General features: G+C 36.2%; 1 non-coding gene and 1 pseudogene across 1 annotated transcript; both read right to left on the bottom strand.

Annotated features, from left to right (window-relative positions):
* Positions 1-12449: 12449 nt before the first annotated feature.
* On the bottom strand, positions 12450-12556 carry LOC126004744 (U6 spliceosomal RNA). The gene has a single exon (XR_007494005.1). It is a non-coding gene; the product is annotated as a U6 spliceosomal RNA (small nuclear RNA).
* Positions 12557-18749: 6193 nt separating this feature from the next.
* On the bottom strand, positions 18750-18871 carry LOC126005429 (uncharacterized; annotated as a pseudogene).
* Positions 18872-22409: the final 3538 nt, after the last annotated feature.

Here is a 22409-nt window from a genome sequence, read left to right as displayed (position 1 = left end):
CGTTGGTCAAAATAAAAATTATTTAATAAATAAATAAATCTCAAATCATTGCTCTCCTATATAGTTGCTCATGGTCTAGTGTTACATAAATGGGATACAGGCATTTCCAAAAATGAAAAGTCATTATATGAAGAGGAAGAATGGGGATTCTTCCAACACTCAACAAGGCAAATCTAGGAGAATATATTTTATATGAGGTAGGAGAAGGAAGAAGCAGAGAACTTACCTACTCGGGGCTATGTGGACTTGGCAAGGAATTCAAGCTTCTGGAAGCTTTTCTTGATTTTGATACCACACTGTAAAAATTCTGACCCAGAATAGCCTTTTCCACCAAATATTTGACTCTAAGTTTACCTAATGCCCTAAGATCAGTGGCAGAACCAACTTTTTGAGATGCCCACTCTCTTTCTGTGAGGCCGTTAGTTGTATGCTGTAGCCCAAAGCGTTCTTAATGCTACTCTCCTTCTGCTGCTGAATTTCTGCCACAACTCTAAGGAAATGGAGCAAAGAGCACTCCCCAGAGATCTGTTAAGTGCATAAATAAATTAGTTACAGACACCTCTGCTTTTCCTATTACAGTGTAATGAGTAAGTCATGAGCTCTGGGGCTAGATCGCTGCCTTTAGGTTGTCACTCTGCCACTTAGCTGCTCAGTGACCTGAGGCTTCCTTATGCTAGAGCCTTCTCATCTATAAAATAATAGTTCATTCTCTTTGGATATGTTGTGAAGATTCAATGAGAACGTGACTGCTAAAGTGCTCAGCTCAATGGCTGCTGTAGGATTAGCACCAATAATTGTGAGACACCATATTTCTTTTAACAGATGAGGAAACAGTAATCCATAAAAACTAGAGAAATTGCCTGAGGTCATATAGACCAATGCTATACATGCTAATTTCCTGGACACAGCTATTCTGAGCAGTGCATCAGCATGTCAGCAAATATTTATTAAATGACCACGAGTTTTGAACAAACATTCAGAATTCATACTCAAGAATGGACTTAATTTCTACTTTCATGAAATTTTCCAGCTGCACATAAGGGTAGATTGCTTTCAGATTAAAAAGAAGGCTCTGTGGTATTGTTCAAAGGCAACTCAGCCAATGTAGGTCAATTAGCAATTGGGATAAACACAACACAACAGCTTTGTATTAGACCATGTTTTGTCTTCCTAGAGAATGAACTCATCCAAACCTTTTCCTTTATAAATCCTTTGTCAATAAGATAGCACCCCCTTTACAAGAACCAGATCCTTAACTAAGATGTCTCAAACCACATCTAGTTTCCTGGCTTTGAGTGTGTCAAGACTTTTTCTTATCACCCAGTAATCTTTAAAAATATTCTGTAATAGAGATGCAAACTCCCTTTCTTAATCTTTAGGTCAATAGAAATAGACAGACGGTAATAAGGATGCTAGAATATCCTGGTGGTCCATCTGCATGTGTCTTTTTTTTTTTGTGAAACATAAGCCTCCACTTCTCTCAAATATCCATCTCAAATATCCATTTTTTATGATTGACAATGATTTTTTTTCAAAGCATATCTCCTCAAAAGAAATCACATTTCTCACACAGTTCTGCAGTATATTTAAAATTTTCCAAATGTGTGGACTTTCTATGAATGTGGTCTCAGTTGAGGAAAAGTTTTGCACAAGTTGAGGAAGAGTGTATTTGGCAATTTTATTCCATGATGCAAAGACCCAGCTCAACAAGATGCCATAGAGCAGCATACACTACCTGCCAGGTGCTGTGTAAGTGGCTTTTACCAAAGGGCAATCCACCAAAGAGTCTGACTGGAGAAAAAGAGACACAATGGAGACATAGAAGAAACACCTGTTCGCACCTTTGGGAAAGCAATAACCTTGTTGGCCTCTGAGAAGTGATACATGCCAGCCATTCCCGTCAATGGTTACACCATGGTTGGAAACATGTTCTTCCACTGAGCCTTTCTCCAGGTTGCCAAGAGCCTGCACCTGACAAGCAACCAGAGATGAGGCCTCCCAATAGAGAGAGAGAGAGAAAGGAAAATAGTGAGTCTGCTTTGAGAATAATCACAGCCCTACTAGTTCTTTGAGAACCAGGACCTAGTAAACCAGAGATATCTGCAAACAATAGAAGATGAGATCAAATTCTGTCCCCATAGGCTTTATTTAAGGTCTAAAGGTCTCCCAGCATTCTGATTCTGCAGTCCTCTACTAGTATTGGCTTTGTAAGAAAAAATTGCATTTGAGAAAAATGGTCACAATAAAATCAGAATGTGTGCCTTGAAGGAAGAATCACACAAATAAATACTGCTAAAGTTCCAAATATATAGTTCATAAAGCACAAAGGATTTTTGTACCATGGCTAAGGTTCAACATTGATCATCATTAAATGATGATCAGTAACAAATCAACATGTGACATTAACCAGAAGAGCTATTGGTTGTTAAAAGAATCTTTAAAATCCCAGGAAACTGACATTGATGAGCAAATAGTTTAAGTTAGAGCATCACTCAAAGGAAATGAGCAATAGCTTTATTAAAGTTCTAACAACATTTTAATTTATAATCCATAACCATATGCAATCCCCCTCCAAAATAATGTTAACTATTAAAAGTAAGTTTAATAAATGAACATTTATTAATGTTTTCTCTAGTTTGCCTGGAATTGTGCCATGAAAATAGCATTCTGTGGCTTTTATAATACTGAATTCTTTTTTTAAAAATCTTTACTTAAACACCATAATTACAAGCATGTTTGTAGTTGGTTTCAGTCATAAACAGAATACCCCCCTTCACCAATGCAACATTTCCACTACCAATGACCCCTCCCTCACCCCTGCCTATATTCCTAACAGGCATTCTACTTCTCTCATTCTTTAACATTGTCATGCAATTTGTTAGTGTATTCACTCTTTGTGGTGAGCTTCAAATTGCATGTGCCAGTCATTGTTCCAAGACTTATATGTATGTTCCAAGACTTATATGATTATATGTATTAACTTACTCCTATAAAATATCTGATGTGAAAAGAACAACTACTTTTACATTTTACATGTATGTAAACTAGGACACAACACAAGGTTAAGCCATTTCTCCAGGTTTGTAATCTAATTAAAAGACCGTAAAAATGGGGCTGAAGAGATGGGACAGTGGTAGGGCATTTGCCTTGCATGCGACCAATCCGAGACAGACCAGGTTCAATTCACAGCATCCCATATGGTTCCCCGAGCCTGCCAGGAGTTATTTCTGAGTGCAGAGCCAGGATTAATTCCTGAGCATCACCAGGAGTGGCCCAAAAACCGATCAATCAATAAACTGTTTAAAAAAAAAAGATCATCAAAATTCCAACAATGTAGTTTGCTCCAATGTTTATGTTCTATTTTTTTTGGCCACACCCAGCTATCTTCAGGGGTTACTCTTGGCTCTTTACTCAGAAATTGCTCCTGGCTCAGGGGACCATATGGGATGCTGGGGATCGAATCCGCATCCATCACGGGTCAGCTGCGTGCAAGGCAAATGCCCTATTGCTGTGCTTCCACTCCGGCCTCTTACATTTTAACTCATCAGTTAATCTTAAAAATACTGCTATAAATATATATATGCATCTTTATTTTTATAAGAAATGAAATTAGGATTGAGTATTGATACAATTTAATAACACAGCCACAAAGTGGCTTCTGGCACCAAAGCCTAAGAGCTAAAGACTGTTATTTTCTGTATATTGTGGTTCATTAATCATAACTATGTAATTTTTATTCTTTAAATATCAAGTCAAAATATTGGAATGATTATTTAATACAAGATATTGTGATTGAAAAGTATATGTCTTTTCCTTCTGAGAGTTAAATTCCAGTTTTGGAGGTGTGCTGATGTTGAAATTGTCACTCACTACATAGAAATGCTAAAAGAAGACTTTTTTTATTGTCTTTGTTTTTATTTTTTGGTTGCTAGCTATAATTATAGTGCAGAGAATAATATTGACAGTGTATTATTCTCAATTATTGTGACCTATTCTCAGTAGGTCTTTTTTTTTTTGGGGGGGGGTCACACCCAGCAGTGCTCAGGGGTTACTCCTGGATCTACGTTTAGAAATCACTCCTGGCAGGCTTGGGGGACCATATGGGATGCCGGGATTTGAACCACTGTCTTTCTGCATGCAAGGCAAACACTTTACCTCCATGCTATCTCTCCAGCCCCTAGTAAGTCTTGATGATCAAACGGTCTTTTGATTGATGTTAAGTGTCAAAAACCTCTAAATTTGCCATTGTCAGCAGAAGGTCCTTCCGTATCTCCCCATACTGGTCTTTATGTTTATGGCTATTGGACATTACTAAGTTCTTTTAAGAAGACATCATTTCTTGAAGTGAAAGTATTCAAGGACCACAAGAATTGTATTGAGAGACATTAATAAAATATTTAAGGTAACTAGGTATCATACTGGTAACCTTAGAAAATCAGGAGGGATGGCAAGGGAAAATGGGAACATTGGTGGTGGGAAATGTGTACTGGTGAAAAGCTGGATGTTGAACATTGTTTTTTGGTCTTTTTTTGGTGGGGGGCACATCCAGTGGTTTTCAGGGGTTAATCCTGGCTCTGCGCTTAGATATCACTCCTGGCGAGGGGAACCATATGGGATGCCGGGGATCGAACCAGGTCCATCCTGGATCTGCTGTGTGCAAGGCAAAAGGCCTACTGCTGTGCTATTGCTCCAGCCCCTGGATGCTGCACATTGTATGACTGAAACTCAATCATGAACAACTTTGCAACTGTACCTCATAATGATTCAACTAAAATTTTATTTTTAAAAATAAAAATGAAAAAATATATAGTCCTCTGGAAACTCTCAGGTACTGAATCTCCAAGCACTCAGTTTCTATTTCTTGGTGTCTCTAATATTATGTGAAGAAAATAAAATCCTTCACTAGAATTATGAAGATAAAATAAATGATTCATATAAAAATAGTGCCAGTATGGTTGATGCTCAATGTATAGCTAGTGCTGTTATTTCTTCTTCCTCTCCACTTTTACTCTTCTCCATGTTTGTCTTTCTCTTTCATAAAAATTTTATTATCATTATATTTAAATTCTGGTTCACTGTTTTATACACATTTGCTCTACCTTGAGTTGCTAATATACTAGTTGTGTACAAATCTTTTATAAGTAGAAACTTTCGTCAACTCTTAGTATATATGGCGAGCATTTAACTAAGAAATATTTTTAAAGTCTACTCTAAGTAATAATTCACCAAAAGACTATTTTGACTATATTTCATCCCACCCAAGTAAAATATATGGATAAAATAATCTTCTAAATTATATTTATTTTGTAGGACTATGGTCTTTAAATACAGAGAAATTGAAACTTGTCAAAAAGTAAAAATAAAATTTAATGGTCTGCCTTTCATTTACAGCTTTATAGTTCTTTTGAATATTCTGAAATCAGAAAAAAATTAACTGAGAAAGTATTTGTTTTGTTGGCATTGTTGAGCTTGTTGATGCATTCTCAACAAGGAATTAGATAAAGTTATATTCATACACAGAATTTATCAAGTTGCTTTTTAAGATGTGTGAACATGTGTTCAAATATGACTGCTATTAGTGTTCTAGTTTGTTACTATTGTTGTTTTGAGACCATACCCAGTAGTACTGAGAGATTACTCCTAATGAGGCACCAGGGCCCTTTTGTAATACTAGGGACTGAAGCTGGGTTGGCTGTATGTAAGTCAGTTAGTAAAAAAATATCTTTCTCTCTAGCCCATGCTATTAGGGTTTGCACTAGGGATTTGTTCTTGAACACCACTTACAAAAGTCTTTTTCTTTACTGAAAAACCTCTGGTTCTTAATGACTTACATTAATTTTAGCTATTACTTCATCATCCCCCTTACCCATGACTACAGACTACTCTAACCACAAACCATTATTTTACATCATGAAGAATGTTTTCTATCATCACACCTGTGGTATGAGGCTTTAATATTATGGTGATGTGATAACACCTGAGCAGATGCCATTAGCTTGTGTCAATACTAGAAAAAATGGAGCTGGACAATTGTAGTTCTACTATTTTCCAAATTGTCTTCCATAAAGGACTATGATAGTGGAGTCTCAATCTAAGGAAATATCTTTGAGGGGTTAGGTACAGTGCAGCTTCTGGTGACAGAAAGCCTGAGGAGAATCTAAGAACTCTTTAATAGGTCAGATTGATCTTATAGGTACAGTTTAATAAGGATTTAAAAAAAGGAGAGGAAGATATTAGCTCTTTATAGCCATAGAAATGAATTACCCCAAAATTTAGTGGCTTAGGGAACAAGGAAGTCAGAATTAGAGTCTGGCAATACTGACATGAGTATACTTGCATATGAAGAGTGAGGCCCTCATTATATTTTGTAGAATAGCTGGCCTCATTCACTTTCTGGATCTGTAAAACAAACATGGATGAAAATTTAATTCAGAATGATAGGAGCTGCTCTGTTGAACAGTTTTAGCTCTGGCTTTCATCTTTTCTTTTCTTTCCTCCTTTCTTTCTTCTTTATTCTTTCCTCCTTTCTTCTTTATTCTTTCCTCCTTTCCTTCTTTCCTCCTTTCTTTCTTTTTCTTTCTTTCTTTCTTTCTTTCTTTCTTTCTTTCTTTCTTTCTTTCTTTCTTTCTTTCTTTCTTTCTTTCTTTCTTTCTTTCTTTCTTTCTTTCTTTCTTTCTTTCTTTCTTTCTTTCTTTCTTTCTTTCTTTCTTTCTTTCTTCTTTCTTTCTTTCTTTCTTTCTTTCTTTCTTTCTTTCTTTCTTTCTTTCTTTCTCTTTCTTTCTTTCTTTCTTTCTTTCTTTCTTTCTTTCTTTCTTTCTTTCTTTCTTTCTTTCTTTCTTTCTTTCTTTCTTTCTTTCTTTCTTTCTTTCTTTCTTTCTTTCTTTCTTTCTTTCTTTCTTTCTTCTTTCTTTGCTTTCCTTCCTTCCTTCCTTTCTTCCTTCCTTCCTTCCTTCCTTCCTTCCTTCCTTCCTTCCCTTCCTTCCTTCCTTCCTTCCTTCCTTCCTTCTCTTCTTTCCTTTCTTTCTTCTTTCTTTCTTTCTTTCTTTCTTTCTTTCTTTCTTTCTTTCTTTCTTTCTTTCTTTCTTTCTTTCTTTCTTTCTTTCTTTCTTTCTTTCTTTTCTTTCTTTCTTGTTCTTTCTTTCTTGCTTGCTTTCTTGCTTTCTCTTTCCTTTTTCTTTATTTTTTCCATCCAAATGCCTGAAGGAATGCTCACTGAAGGCTTGACCAGGACTGGAGGTACTACTTTTAAATCAATTCACTCATAAGGCAGGTGAGTCCATGGTAAATCAGGGACCCTCTGTTCTCTCTCCATGAGAGAATAGTTTGCTTACCTGATCTCATCTCTTCCTCAACCTGTTTGAGTGAAACAAAAGGAAGAAAGGTAGAATATTTTTAGATCCATCTTCTAATAATTCAGCCTATTTTTTCTTTTTAAATTGGTACAGACCAATCCGAATGTACTGTGCAAGGTAACTAACTACACAGAGCTTTAGTAAAATACCATTGAGGAAAGGTACGTTGAGGCAGACCATAGGACCAAAAACAGAGAAAAATTGAAAATGGTTTGGTCATAAATACATATGTATAATAACTCATAAGTTACACATGGGAATAAAACTAAAATCACTATAGAAAATTCTAAGAGAGAATTTAGAATGACTGCATCCCTTCACAATGGAATTAGACCTTAGTGAAGAAAATCTTTTCTTCTCCCTTACCTCAGGCCTATTATAATGATTCACCAAAGGCTGGGCACCAGGGCCAATTTTTCTCCTGGCCACTCCACAGCTACTCTGTGTTCCTTCTTTATCTTTGGATAATATGATTCTCAACTCAGTGTCGTATTATATATGTGTATGTTGGGCAGGTAGAGAAGGGAATTATAGATTGGTAGGAGGACTGGACATGAAGATTCCACCCCAGATATAGACTTACCATCAATTAGTCTATATGGAAAGCATACAAGTTCATAGAATCTTAGGTTTGGCTACCAGGGCAGGGCATAAATTGGGTAGTACAGAAAACGTGTTCATTTTTGTCAAAGCTTGATCATTGTACTAGCACATGACTTTGTCTAACAAGCTTACTTCTGGGTAATTTTGGGGACAGTTCAAGGCCTGTATGTTCATATACCACACATAAATCTCACAAAGGTTTTTATCCTTCTAATATTGGTGCATTATTTCTAAACAAAATCCCTTTTGTATTTTTTTTATTCAACACTGACTTCCTTTCCATTATTTGTAGAAGACACCTACAGTTAGTCCTCTGCTGTTTATTTTGTGGTGTATCTCCTTCCCTCAAACAGTGAACTTCTCAGAAATTACATCAAATCTTCAGCTATACCAAGATGCTAAAACTAACACAGAGATCTTCATTTTTTACCCTAAGCTGCAATAATTTTTGTTAATATAAAAAAGTCTGCTTTAAGGACTTCATCCCTACAGATATCTCCAATGCCTGTCCCCAGCTATCCTGACACTTGGGTCTGCTCTTACACCTAGAATAACCCCCTGGCTGACATTCTCCAGAAGGCCTCCATAAACATGGAGGAGATGTGTCTGCTAATTCTGAGATTGTCCATCAGAAGAAAGAGTCAGTATGCATGAGCCTTCACTGCTCTTTGTCCCTGTGCCTTATCATGTCTTGCCAGCAGAGCCTTTGATTTCTGCATCTCACTGGAGGTATCTGGGCTACTTTTTTAGCTTGCATCTCTGTTTGTGAAGATATGTATCTAATTCCACACACAATAAGAGAATAACAACAACATGAATTACAAATGTTATGATGCATTATGCTTTGATTAAATAAGAAATATGATCGGCTCAGTCCAAAAGGATAGAACTAGATAGAAACCCGCCAAGAGAAGAGATGAATGAACAGAACTACAGTGACATCTGCTGGTCCCTCCCATAGAGTTCTTGGTTCAATGTCACCAGAAATGGGTGGTGGATGAATAGATAGATCATGATGATAAAAGAAGCTCCTATTTAAAATGCATCCTCCAAATGTAGTTTATGTAAAGTAATTAAAAAAAATAAGGATTTGGTCCAACACTATGAATACTGTGCATGAGAAGACAAGAATCTTTGGAAGAAGGTGAAAATTATTTACTCATAACAGGAATGTAGAGAGATCTCCATGTCAGCATCATGTGAGCATATGAGTCACCCTCACCCTCACCCTGAAGGACATGGTCATGCCCATCTAGAGAGGAGGGCAAATGTGCAAATCTAAAGGACTCTATGAAGACTGGCTTTTTTTTTTTTTTTTTAACAGACTGGCTTTTTTTCAGATGTTAGGGAGAAGTTCAGGCTCCAGGGAACACAATCACCCTCCCCACTCATGATGCGCAACGTTTTGCAGGATTTCTCTGTAAAGAAACATCTACTGCTGTGATGCTGAGATGCATTAGAAAAACATTAAGATGTAATCAGGCACTCCCTAGGGGCTGGGCTGCAGTGGGATCGATAAACTTGGCCACCCTGTTGGCTTTCGTTTGGGCAAATCTTTAATTATCAATGTTAGCTGCCCTCTTCCAAATTAAAAAAAAAAAGCAAAATCCTGCTCCTTCTTGCACAAAATACTTAAGGCTGCCTCCCTGGAGCTTGAAAAGTTACTGCCTACTGTTCCCATGAGCATTTCTTGGCTGGTGCTTTTTGTAGACAGGGCTGGGTTTTGTGGGGCCCCCAAAGCAGTGTCACAAAGGGAGTGTCATCTGGGCTTGGATAATGACCATTCTATTTTCAATAAAAGACAAACCCACTTGGATATTTTTTCCTCAAATGCCTTCAGTGCCTGGTGTCCACAACAATAGATTAGAATGCTTTTTCCAACACCATGCTTACCAGAAAAATTAGTAGGGACTGTGTTTTTCAGAAATTATCAAAATTATTTTAAATGATGTCTCTTAGCTTAGGGGCCTGTCTGACAAAAGATAAGCCTTGCATTAGGAACAAAGGAACTTTTCACTTTCTGTCTCATGCTTGGGCTGTGGGTTGTTCTGAGTGAGAAGGCCAGGCTGTCATCTTGCTGTGCTGAAAGCATCCTTATCCCACATCTGAATAAAGGACAAAGAGACCCCCATGCAGGCAGCATGTGGGGATGTTCGCATCTAACAATAACCATATATTGTGTGCAAGTACAAGTATGGACAGTCTGCACTTCTTGGAAGCTAAGCTGTGTTACAGCTATCTGGGTTCCTTTTAATGACTCTGAGGAACAATGCATCACCCACAAGTCTAAAGCACATTCGATAAAACATCTTGGACTCAGTGCCTGTGGAATTCATTTTCCAGAGACAGCCACGCTAAGGGATTTGATTTCTAAGTTTTTCTTTCTTTCTCTTTTTGTATTTAGACAGTCAAGCTACTCCCCTCCGCCTGTCTCTCAGCTTTCAGCCCTGATTGAGGCTGTATGATTCATCATTGTTTCAGCAGGTTTTCTACAAGGGAAGATTACTCCACTAATTGATTATTAATTGATTATCATAATAGTCACATTCTATTTGCAGTCATTCCTGAAAGCAAGGTATGCCCAGGGTAGTTTTCAATAGTTAGGGATTTGCAGACCCATAACCAGGCTGGTACATTCCCTAAGGAAACATCCATCTGGCTCTGACAGTGTCACATCCATTATTCCCACAAATAATGCTAAGGGAGGTAGTATCATGTGGAAGGAGAACAGCATTTCCTATAGTTTCTCCCATTTGCACCATGTCAAACACTTCTGTTTTCTGAATGACTGTGGTATGATGACTTTATGAGAAGAATCTTGCTCTACCTTTCTGTGATCCCAGGCACACTGACCCTTGAAGTCATTGGACAGTCCTCTTCCCTGAAACAGGATTTAGTTTATGACACAATCTGTATCATTGTTAAAGGGCCATAATGTCTCCTTTCATGCAGACCTACCTTTGGTTCTTAATCTACCTCAAGGTTTTTCCAGATAGTCATTAGTCCCTTCTGATCCTTGGAATACAGCAGTACCCACTGGTATTTTGAAAGATGATAATCTCAGTTCAGACAATGGGGTGCCCCTATAAGATAAATTTAAATAAACATTAGTTTCCAAGTGGCTGCAAGAAAGGGATTTTGTGGGGGAGGCTAGTGGTGTGCCTGGGTGAAGTATCCTTAAGGATGGAGCTGATTTCTTTCTTGTAGGCATGCCTTTTGGGCCTATTTCAACCATTGCTAAAGGGAACAGACCCGCATGCTGTTACCTAAAGCTTCAGAAAAATAATCTGCTCTCAAAAGAAATACACTCGAACCAGTGTCCACAACACCAGAGAGTCTGATGGGTTCCTTGCCTTTTATTCTTCTATTTTGTTTTCAAAGACAACCTGCAATGTGGGCATTGTCAGCTCAGTTTTATGGCCAAAAACTCTAAAGCCCCATGAAGTGAAAAGGACTTGTCCAAGATCAAACAAGGTTTTTTACAACAGAAATGGATTGACGAAAACAAAAACAAAGAAGACACAGAAGTTAATGATGCAAAGTTTCCAATGAGACAAGGGAGGAAGAACAGACCAAACAGAGGGATGTATTATGATTATCCTCCAATATAGATATGTATACCATAAAGGAGTTCTTAGCCCATTTTCCAAAACCTTCCACATGTCTGTTCTCACAATGAACTCTCTGGAAGATAGAAAGCATGTTTGCTACTCCAAAAGTCTTTTCCCATTCTCAAGCCCTGTGACCCTTTAAATATCTTTTTCTCCCCTGAAGTAGCTCTTAACTTTGACTTACCAGTCAAAATTTAAAACAAGGCAGGATTTTCTTTGGGTTCTAAAAATTCTCATGTCAATTTCTACCAGTTTCCACCCAAGACACTACTTTTTCAGGACAGAGAGAAGTGGAAATGCTCACAAACTAAAAGGAAAAGGAAGAGAGAATGAATATTGGGATAATTCTCAAGACTGGCTTGTGATTTGCTTTACCAAGCACTTGTTTCCTAGTACTTCTCCCTGATTATTTTTTTGGGGGGGGGCACACCCTGCAGAACTCATGGGGTTACTCCTGACTCTGTGCTCAGAAATTGCTCCTGGCAGGGTTGGGGGACCATATGGGATGCCAGAAATTGAACCCGGGTCCATCTCTGGTTGGCAGCATGCAAAGCAATGCCCCACCACTGTGCTATCACTCTAGTCCTTCCCTGATTACTGTTAAACTATTTAAATCCATCTCATGAAGCTTAGCAGCCTGCCATTTCCCCATATATATGCACACAGATGTATATATATAAATATATATATAATTTTTATTGTAACACCATGATTTACCAAGTTCTTCATAATACAGCTGTTTTAAGCATTAAATTAACTTCAAACACCAATCCCACCATCAGTGTAACCTTCCCTTCACCAGTGTCCCCATTTTTCCACCCTCCAATCATAGCTTACCTTCATATAGGCACACATTTACTTTATATTGTATTAACTATTATTAATAAAACATGAAACACTTATGAATTTGCATGTCATTCTTGCACAGGGGCCATGCTAGTCTTCTCTGTATCATTCCAATTTTAGTATATGTGCTGCCAGAGCAAGCACAATTATTTTCATCTTTCCACTTCTACGTTTTCTTCAACTCACATTAGAAAATCCAGTGGCCAATCACCTCATTCCTGTGTCACGAATTCCCCAAAGGGAGGGAAAAGCGAAGTTTCCCAACAATGAAAACAGAGAAAAGGTAAACCAAAAAATCATAAGACAACTCAAAGAGGCCAAGTTTGTTAAGAAATATATAAAGTAGAGATATTTGTTAAGAATAAAACATTTCTTTAATTTATGTATTTAAAGCACTGTGCTTTACATAGTTATTCATAGTTGAACTTTAGACAATATGTTTAACACCAATTCCATCACTGGTGTCCACCTCCCTCCCCCAATGTTCCCAGAGTCCATCCCATACTACTCCCTCCCAGCCTGCCAGCTTAACAGGAGCCTTTTTAAATTTGGTTGATAAAATTCAGGTCTCATTATTTCAATGTGGCTGACTCCATGATTTTGATACTTTTTTTCCATTTTTTCTTTATTAATGCCTTTATTCATACAACTTGATTACAAACATAATTGTAGTTGGGTTTCAGTCATATAAAGAACACCCCCCTTCACTAGTGTGACATTCCCATCACCAATGCCCCAAATCTCCCACCTCCCTACCACCCCACCGCCTGTATTTGAGGTAGGCTTTCTACTTCCCTCATTCATTCACACTGTTATGTTAGTGTTATGTTAGTTGTCAGTGTAGTTATTTCTCTAACTGAACTCACCACTCTTTTCATATTGTGAGCTGGACTTTCCAGCCCTCATCTTTATTGTCTCGGGAATTATTACAAAAATGTCTTTTATTTTTCTTAAAACCCGTAGATGAGTGAGACTATTCTGCGTCTATCTCTCTCCCTCTGACTTATTTAACTCAGCATGATAGATTCCATGTACATCTATGTATAGAAAATTTTTATGACTTCATCTCTCCTAATGGCTACATAATATTTCATTGTGTAAATATATCAACTTTCTTTAGCCATTCTTCTGTTGAAGGGCATCTTGGTTGTTTCCAAAATTTAACTATTGTAAACTATTGCAAGTGGCTAACCAGTTGTGCCAACAACACTTGTTGAAGAGGCTTTCCTTGCTCCATTTAGAATTTCTTTCCCTTTTATCAAAGATTAGTTGATTGTATGTCTGGGGAACATTTTCTGAATGCTCAAGCCTATTACACTGATCTAAGGACCTGTCTTTATTCCAATACCATGCTATTTTGATAACTATTGCTTTGTAATACAGTTAAAATTGTGGAACGTAATGCCTCCCATATTCTTTTTTCCAAAGATTGCTTTAGCTATTCGTGGGTGTTTATTGTTCCAAATGAATTTCAGAAGTATTTGATCCACTTTGAAGAATGTCATGGGTATCTTTAGAAGGATAACAGTAAATCTATACAATGCTTTGGGGAGTATTGCTATTTTAATGATGTTAATCCTGCCATTCCCCGAGCGGGGTATGTGTTTCCATTTCTGTGTGTCCCCTTTTATTTCTTGAAGCAGGGTTTTATAGTTTTATATGTTGTGTTCATGATTTGGATACTTATTTCCATACTTCCTTTAATGTCACTTTAGTACTTGAGTCCCATTTTCCTCATTATTTCACATCTGTCTTTATCTGTTTCCACTGTATTTCTTTCCAGAACAATTTAACATTAGTTAAAAAGTAATGGGCATAGGAAACATATAAAAAGAAGACTATGGAAATTTATTTAAAAGGAGCATGTTAGTACGCAATGAGTAAGGCTCGACATTTATAGAAATAAATTTCTATAAATAGAATTTATAGAGATCTTACTTGTGTTTGAATTACTGTGGTGAAATATCTCTTAATATCCCATTTTTGCACCCTGAACCCAGGTGGGCAAGGTCACTGCCTGAAACCATGTCTGGGGCCCCAGTTGTTTCAGATAGTGGAATATGTATTAGCTCATCACTTCTTTGGTCTTTGAGTTCTCTACTATTCATATAACATTGTATTTCTGAATCTGTAATGCAGCACATCACAGAAAAAAAAATAGAAAAGGAAGATGCTGAAGGGAACATGAAGAGAGAAAAAAGCCAGGAGACTTTGCCAGGAGTTTTCAACTTTTTTATTAAGTTAGAAGAAGCCCCTGAGAAAAGCTGCTTTAGATGCTCAGCTCTTCTGGGCTCCTGGTTGCGGGGAGAAGAAAGAGTGTGATGATTTGAAAGTGGTCGGAAGACACAAGGGACTCAAAGAGATGAGGGGGGAAGTGTCTGTTTCACAGTTACTCTTTTATGTGGGCATTGAGGCTGTGACCGATATTGTCATCATTTACAGGCTATATTTTCTCCAGAAAAGCAAGAGAAATCATGGTCCTATTCTGATTGGATAAAGAAAAGAACTTAACAAGAAAAAACCATCTAATCCTTTTGAAAAATTGGGAAAAAAAATAAACTGATACTTTTTTCAAAGAAGGTGTCCAAGACACATGAAAAAATGCTCTACATCACTAATCATCAGGGAGATGCAAATCAAAACAACAATAAGATACCATCTCTCACCACAGAGACTGGGACACTTCACCAAGAGCAAGAGCAACCATTGCTGATGTGGATGCAGGGAGAAAGGGATTCTCATTCACTGCTGATGGAAATATAGACTGATTCAGCCTTTTGGGAAAAATATGGATATTCCTCAGAAAACTAGAAATTGAACTTTCATATGATTCAGTAATACCATTTCTAAGGATATACCCTAGGAACCCAAAATACCATGCAGAAAAGCCCTCTGCATTCCTATGTTCATTACAGCACTCTTCACAATAGCCAGAATATGGAAAAACCCAATTGCTCAAGAACAGATAAGTGGCTAAAGAAACCATGGCACATCCACACAATGAATACTATGCAGCTATTTGGAAAAATAAAATTATAAAATTTGCTTATACATGGATGAATATGGAGAGTATTATGCTGAGTGAAATGAGTCAGAGGGAGAGTGATAGGCATAGAGTAATCTCACTCATCTGTAGGATATAATAAAAGTAAAAGACAGTATGGTAATAATATCCAGAGACAATAGAGATGAGAGCCAGGTGGACTAGTTCATGGTAGGAAGCTTGCTACATAAAGCAGTAAGTGCAGTTAGGGTAGAGAAGGGTCTACTATGGCAATGATAGTTGAAACTGATCACTCTGGACAAAAACTGGTGCTGAAAGGGGATAAAGAGACAAACCTGGTGCCCCTTTATTAATAATAGTGCAATACACAGTATCAAAAAAAAGGAAATAGAGAGATTTAAAATGCCTGCTCTAAAGCAGGAAATGGGGGGCGTTTTTGGTGAAATTGTGCACTGGTAAAGAGAGATGAAACTCAATCTATGACTCAATCATGAACCATTTTGTAACTACGGTGCATAAATAAAGTAATTAATAAAATAAAAAGCTTTTACCTAAACCCTTTGTCTCATGATTCACAGCATTAAGGAAAGAACTTAGATGCTGAGAGGAAAAGAGTTTCCATTCACATTCCCTTTCAATTTATCTATAAATTTTGGCACTTTTTCTTTCTTTACTGTTTTCTGTATTAGCTATTTACAATGTGGTGATAACAAAAGTCTTAAAGACTCATGCACACATTGGTCAAGAACTCTGTTCAAGAGATCATGGTGCTTGGAACAACAAGGCACTTCTCTGACTTCTTTGAAGTGAAAGAATCTGAGATGCTTGAATGTGTTGAGAGCAACTAGGAGGAAATGAGATAAATAAATAATCTTTTTGGGCTAATTAACTGTCCGAGGAAAATGCACAAGTAGCTTCTCTTAAAAGTCTTTTCATCCCTTACATGCCAAAGGGTTGATAAAAAAGGACAGCTTGTGACTTTCTAACCAATTTTGTGAACATCAAGGAGGGTCTTGTCTCTAAGTTAATCAAATTCAGTACTGACCAAGGTTCCTGGCACATAGATAGACAGATAGAGCCATACATACATACATATAACTTTATGTTTGTATACATATGCATGTGTATATTTATACAAATGTATGCCTATACATGTATTTGGAGAGAGGGAAGAGATATAGGGAGATTGAAGAAATAGCAGCAGGGTTAAAATGGAAGTCTTGCATACAGCTGGTCTGGTTCAATTTTTGGCATCCCATGGTCTCAGAATTGTTGGATGTTACCCTCAACATTGTCCATGTGATCTAGACATCCCACCAAGCCACCACAGGGCCTAAGCAGTAGTATATTCTTAGGTCTTCATATTGGAATGATAGCCCAATTGACCAAAAATCACAAGTGAGGGGGATCAGATCACCTGAGCACTCCTTAGACAGTATTTCTGCTCCCAAATATTTTATATAGTTGAAATCGTAATCCTCAGTATCCCAGAATGTGTCTATTTGGGGGAGATAATATCTCTACAAAAATAATTAAGTTACAATAAGGTAAGTAGGAAGATAGGTTGGGTCCTTATCCAATCTTATTCATGCCCTTATAGGAAGAGAACATTAGAACACAAATACATGAAGGAAGTTCAATAAAGACATTAGAAAACTATAGCAAATTGCAAACCTAAACAGGAAGTCTCAGAAGAAATGACTTTACCAATATCTTATCTTAGTTTCTCAGTATTCAGGATTATGAGACAGTATGGTCAGAAACATAGTAAAGCAGAGAAGACATTGCCTTGCATGCAGTGGACTCGTGGCCGAGCACTACTAGGGGTAATGGGCATGTCCCCCAAAGAAAATAAACAAAACAATTATTAGTACATCTATTTGTTGCTATGTCCCTAAGACTGTGGAATTTTGTTAGTACAGCTAGAGCAAATAAAGTAAAGTACCTATAGAATTACGTGCTAAGAGAAAAAAGACAAATTAATATATAAATTATTATTTGGAAAGCTGAAGTCTATAAACAGTAGAGCAAGAAGTTGACACTATGAAGTGTGGCCATGCATCTGGTTTAGATCTTCTTTCATGATTCAGAAAACTTCAGGTAAGTTGGCAGAATAGAATTTCTTTTGTGAAATTAGGAGAGTTATACTTAATTATATGCTATATATTATATGGAAAAAATTCTAATGTGTACTTGCTATATAAAGATGAATGACATTATCTTGTTCTTAAACTGCCTCCTGGGATTACAATTAAGTAGAGGGAGGTATGTTCCTAGATGAATAATCATTAGCAAGATGTTTTGCCTGTATTAATAGAAATAGGGCCATGTGTTAAATTTGCATCATTCACCTCACTCTTAAAAGGTTACCTTTGGACTAGATCTTAAAATGTAAGTTTATGTGGTATCAAATGAGACAAAAGATGTTCAAAGTAAAAGAAGCATGACCAAGGGCATGGATGCCAACAATAGTTTATCAGGCCCAAAGAGGGAGTAGTGAGGTATAACTGGAGAGCATCCTCATAATTGGTGGCATGTGAGACCAGAATGCTAAATTGATGTCAGTCAGAAATGGTCTTGAGGGGCCGGAGAGATAGCATGGAGGTAAGGCGTTTGCCTTTCATGCAGGAGGTCATCGGTTCGAATTCCGGCGCCCCATATGGTCCCCTGTGCCTGCCAGGAGCAATTTCTGAGCCTGGAGCCAGGAATAACCCCTGAGCACTGCCAGGTGTGACCCAAAAACCAAAAAAAAAAAAAAAAATGGTCTTGAATGGCAGGCAAGCTAACTATGTTTGATTCTATTGTACATTAGGTATAAAAGAGGATTTAAAAAAAGAGTCTAATAGATTTGTCCTGGAGAAGCTTTACTATAAAAATAGTATAGTAAATAAAAGTGATAAAAAATGGAAACAGACATGCTATTGCAATAGTTCTTTTGCTTAATAAAATCTGGAGTGTCTGTAGAATTAAAATAGACAATCTATTGTATCAGAATTTACTCCTTAAATAACAAAACTAATAATTGTGATTATTTTTAAAAGAAAGAAGGTTTAGAGGTCAAAGTCTGTCAATATATATCAATACTAATTAAAATTTCAGGGCATTTGTGAGAAATTAGTTAATATTATAACAAGTACATGATTCCACGTAATTTTCTCAACTGCCAATTCCTTAACACCAAAATTGTTACTCACCATGACAGAGTAGGCAAACAATTTGAAAAGAGTAAAAGGTTTTACTAACATGACTTTTCAAATTACTTATATCCAATTTCACTCTTTATAGTTTTTTCTTTCTGTATAGTTTCTTATTTTATTTGATGACAATAAAAAAAATTGGTGTGCTTAGTTGAATTAATCAAGAGTATAAATGATAACAGTATTGTCATTGAAGTTTCATAACTTTGAAAAAAACATATACTACACTTGATCTTAGCCAAAAGGCCAAGAAGTGATGAAATTTTATAGTTTTGAAAAAAATAAATAACATTACTTTAAACATCTACCGATGCATTTTTCAGTAATTTGCTTCTCTTTTTTGTACTTCTTATTGCACTGCTGAGTAGAGTTATTTGCTACCTCTTTTGTGCCCCAAAAGCCTTTTCTGTGGTCGTGCATGAATCACCCTGCAGGAAGAAATACATATAAAATTCTCTCCATTGCTATAGCACAAGCTTCTGTTTTCCTTTCATAGTATAACAGCACAGGACCTGTTTGGGAACAATGGATGCTAGATATTCAGTCAATGAATTGTTTTCAAGTTATATCCATGATGGATGTGTGTTGCTATTTTAAATTCAAACTGAAAATTGATGAAGTGACATGGATTTCACTTGATGACCTGTTTCATAAAGTGGTTTACTTTTTAATGTAAAAATCACTGTGAATGAACAGACACATGCCAGTTTAACTACACATGCAGAGGCTCTATCTGGTCAATCAGCTCTGGTGAGACCAGCTTACTTTGAATGCAAAATGCCTGATTCATATGTGCATGTTTTGCTCCATTGCCCTAAAGTGGATCACATTTGTTGACTTGACTTACATGGGCCTAGTATGTATGTGTATATATATATATTTCCCATACAGTGTCTCATTAAATAAAGTATAAAGAGGTCTAATGTATATTTTGACACCTGAATAATCTGGTTATCATTTTGATGTGGTAATTGTAATGCCTTTATTCTAGTGACCTAATATACTCAAGTTAGAATACATATAACAACATTTTCAAATCATAGTATGTGCTACAAATAAATAGTAAGTGTTCTTCACTGCTTCTATCAGAGTCAAGACAGTTTCTTGTACATACATAACTAAATTTATTTTTTCCCTGTTATTTTAGTTGACTGATGGTATATAAAGAATGCCAAATACCAGGATTTCTGATGGCTAACAGAAAGCACAGATCCTCAACACACACACACAGACACACACACACACACACACACACACACACACACACACCATATCCTAGTCCTTGAATTTGAATAAAAATCACATATATTTAAAAAGTGACTTCTATTCTTCACTTCCTTACATTATACATAATGTTGAGATATCTTTAAAAAACATTACATTTTAGTAATAGATTACTTTGTTGAGACCTTATCACTTGCAAGTTATCATATTAGATATTTTAAATATGTCACCTATTATCATCACCAAGCTTACAAAGTAATTTTTCTTACATTTACAGATGCAAAAATTAAATTAGTCACTAAATTTTTAAGCTCAGTGGAGTGGAGATGAGAACCTGTAACTCTAGTCTGACTTTAGAAATTGTCCCATACTATTTCAGCCTTTTAAGGATTACCAATTCACTGTCTGCTCTAATTTTAATCTGAAGTTAAACTTCTAAATCCAAAGTTTCCAGAATGAATTGGGAACTCCAGATATGTAGAGCAATGACTAATGTAACACTAATCACTAGTTGTAAGTCCATAGGGGAAAATTCAGAAATAGAAGGGAATAGAAATATTTTTGCACCTGTATAACAATAGCATCAACAATGGCAATAAAGATAATGACATTTAGATAATCGAAAAAATTATATAAACTAATCTTGGTTCAGAAGATAAAATTAATGTGATTGTTGGGCTTGGTGTAGTGATTTCAATATATTCACATGATAGTATACTATAGCCTAGCAAAGATATCTGAGACTTTTCAAGTAATATTCAATGGATTACAAAATGTTGGCTAAATTATTCCAAAGCTATTACAGTGAGACTCACTCTACCATATGGAAAAAGTAGTTAGGGAACAATTAACTTCAACAATGTATATTGTCCCTAGAAACAAAACTGGGTTAAGCCTGAATGCAACCTCTATAAATTAATCAGTATAATGGACAAAGTTTGAAGCCATAGAAACTTGGAGAAATTTAATAAGTAAAAGATACGAAATAATTTACAGAAGATTTAACAACAAATTCTAATAGAGACACACCAAGCACCTTTATTTCCCCTTGATTTGCCATATTTATTGCTGAAGTAAAACAAATGTCTAGTATATATAAAGATTCTAGTGTAGTGAACAAAGATTAGGTAATTGGCACTAAAGTTATTGCAACTGCTCAATAAAAGAAGCCTCATTTATGAAGTATAGGAGATATAAAAGAAGTGAACATATATTGGGAGGAGATGCTTTCATGGCTGTGTGAAACCAACATAGGAAAGTTGCTGATAAATCACCAGCTAGCCTTCAAATGCAAGTAAAAATAAGTATTAATACAGAGCAGTTAAGACCATAAACTAAGTAAATAAAAATTTTACATCATAATAAATGATAGTCACTGAGATAGTCATGCTCACAAAGCAATAACTTCTGGATAAAATACAAGTGATTTGCTGCATACTCAAATGCTAAGTAAATGGGATTGTGAGGAACAGATAAGGAAATTGCCAGAAGAGCAGACTAGGTACTTGCACCACTAGGGATTTAATAAAAGCAACCTTAGTTATAGTTTAAAGGCAATTTCAGAAATGGAGTTCCTGAAGTTCAATTCCAACTTCCCAGGAGTTTGATTTTTGCATTAACTTTCTCTGAGAGGGTTGTACAAAATAAGGAGAGTCAGTCAATACAACCTTCCTAAGGAATTTTTTATCTTTATTTTGAGCTATCTTATTTGTTTAAGTGATTTAATATGTTTTTATAACTTGATTTTTACAATAAATTTCCATTTTTATTCTTAATGCCATAGAGAATATGAGGAGATTAAAGTTCCCAAGCACTGAAATAGTATGTTTATTATAACACAGAATGTCAGAAGTAGAACCAAAATTAGAACACAAGGTTTCTTATTTTTATAACTTTTTATTTTTGTATAATCAGTACACCAAATTTGAAAGTGATCTGAAATGTAAAATACCAGTTGATTATAAGAAAAACATGTCTCCAAGTTGAGAGATACATTTAAATCCCATTAAACTAACTGAAAAATTCATGAGCAATACATGGATAATTTGTTTCTTATTAAAACATTAAACTTGTAGAGAATATTTAGCTGTTCAAATGTCAAGTAACAGGATAGCTATAGTAAGTTAATTAGGTACCAATTCATTGCTAAAGATACTTAATTGACATTTAATAAGCATATTAAATACCAATTAACCAACTATATTTAGTGCTAACTATATTTAGTCAAAGCTGTTTTGTTAATTGCTTGCTCAGTGCCTTAGTATCTATGGTCAATAGATTATAACCCAATTAAATATATACATTAATGTGTTTGCATATATGTCTCCCCAGTGGACAGTGTTGCCTGGATGCTCAAGTGTGGGCTTAGCCATCATCACCCATCTTAGTAAGGGAAATATGATCAAGCAAGCTGCTCCAGCTCATGAAAGATCATGTGTGGAGGGAAAATGAAGATCAATCAGTATGTGATGACAAGTATGCGGCACACTCTTGTCACTGCTGAACTCTGAGACATAAAGAACTTAACAGGTTTTAGAGATGGGGGCAAAGGACTTTGGGGCAGAGCTTACAG

Source organism: Suncus etruscus, chromosome 3, assembly GCF_024139225.1.
Source record: "Suncus etruscus isolate mSunEtr1 chromosome 3, mSunEtr1.pri.cur, whole genome shotgun sequence".
Classification (NCBI taxonomy): Eukaryota; Metazoa; Chordata; class Mammalia; order Eulipotyphla; family Soricidae; genus Suncus; species Suncus etruscus.
The sequence above is the reverse complement of the archived record's forward strand: the minus strand, read 5'-3'. Positions and strand labels throughout refer to the sequence as shown.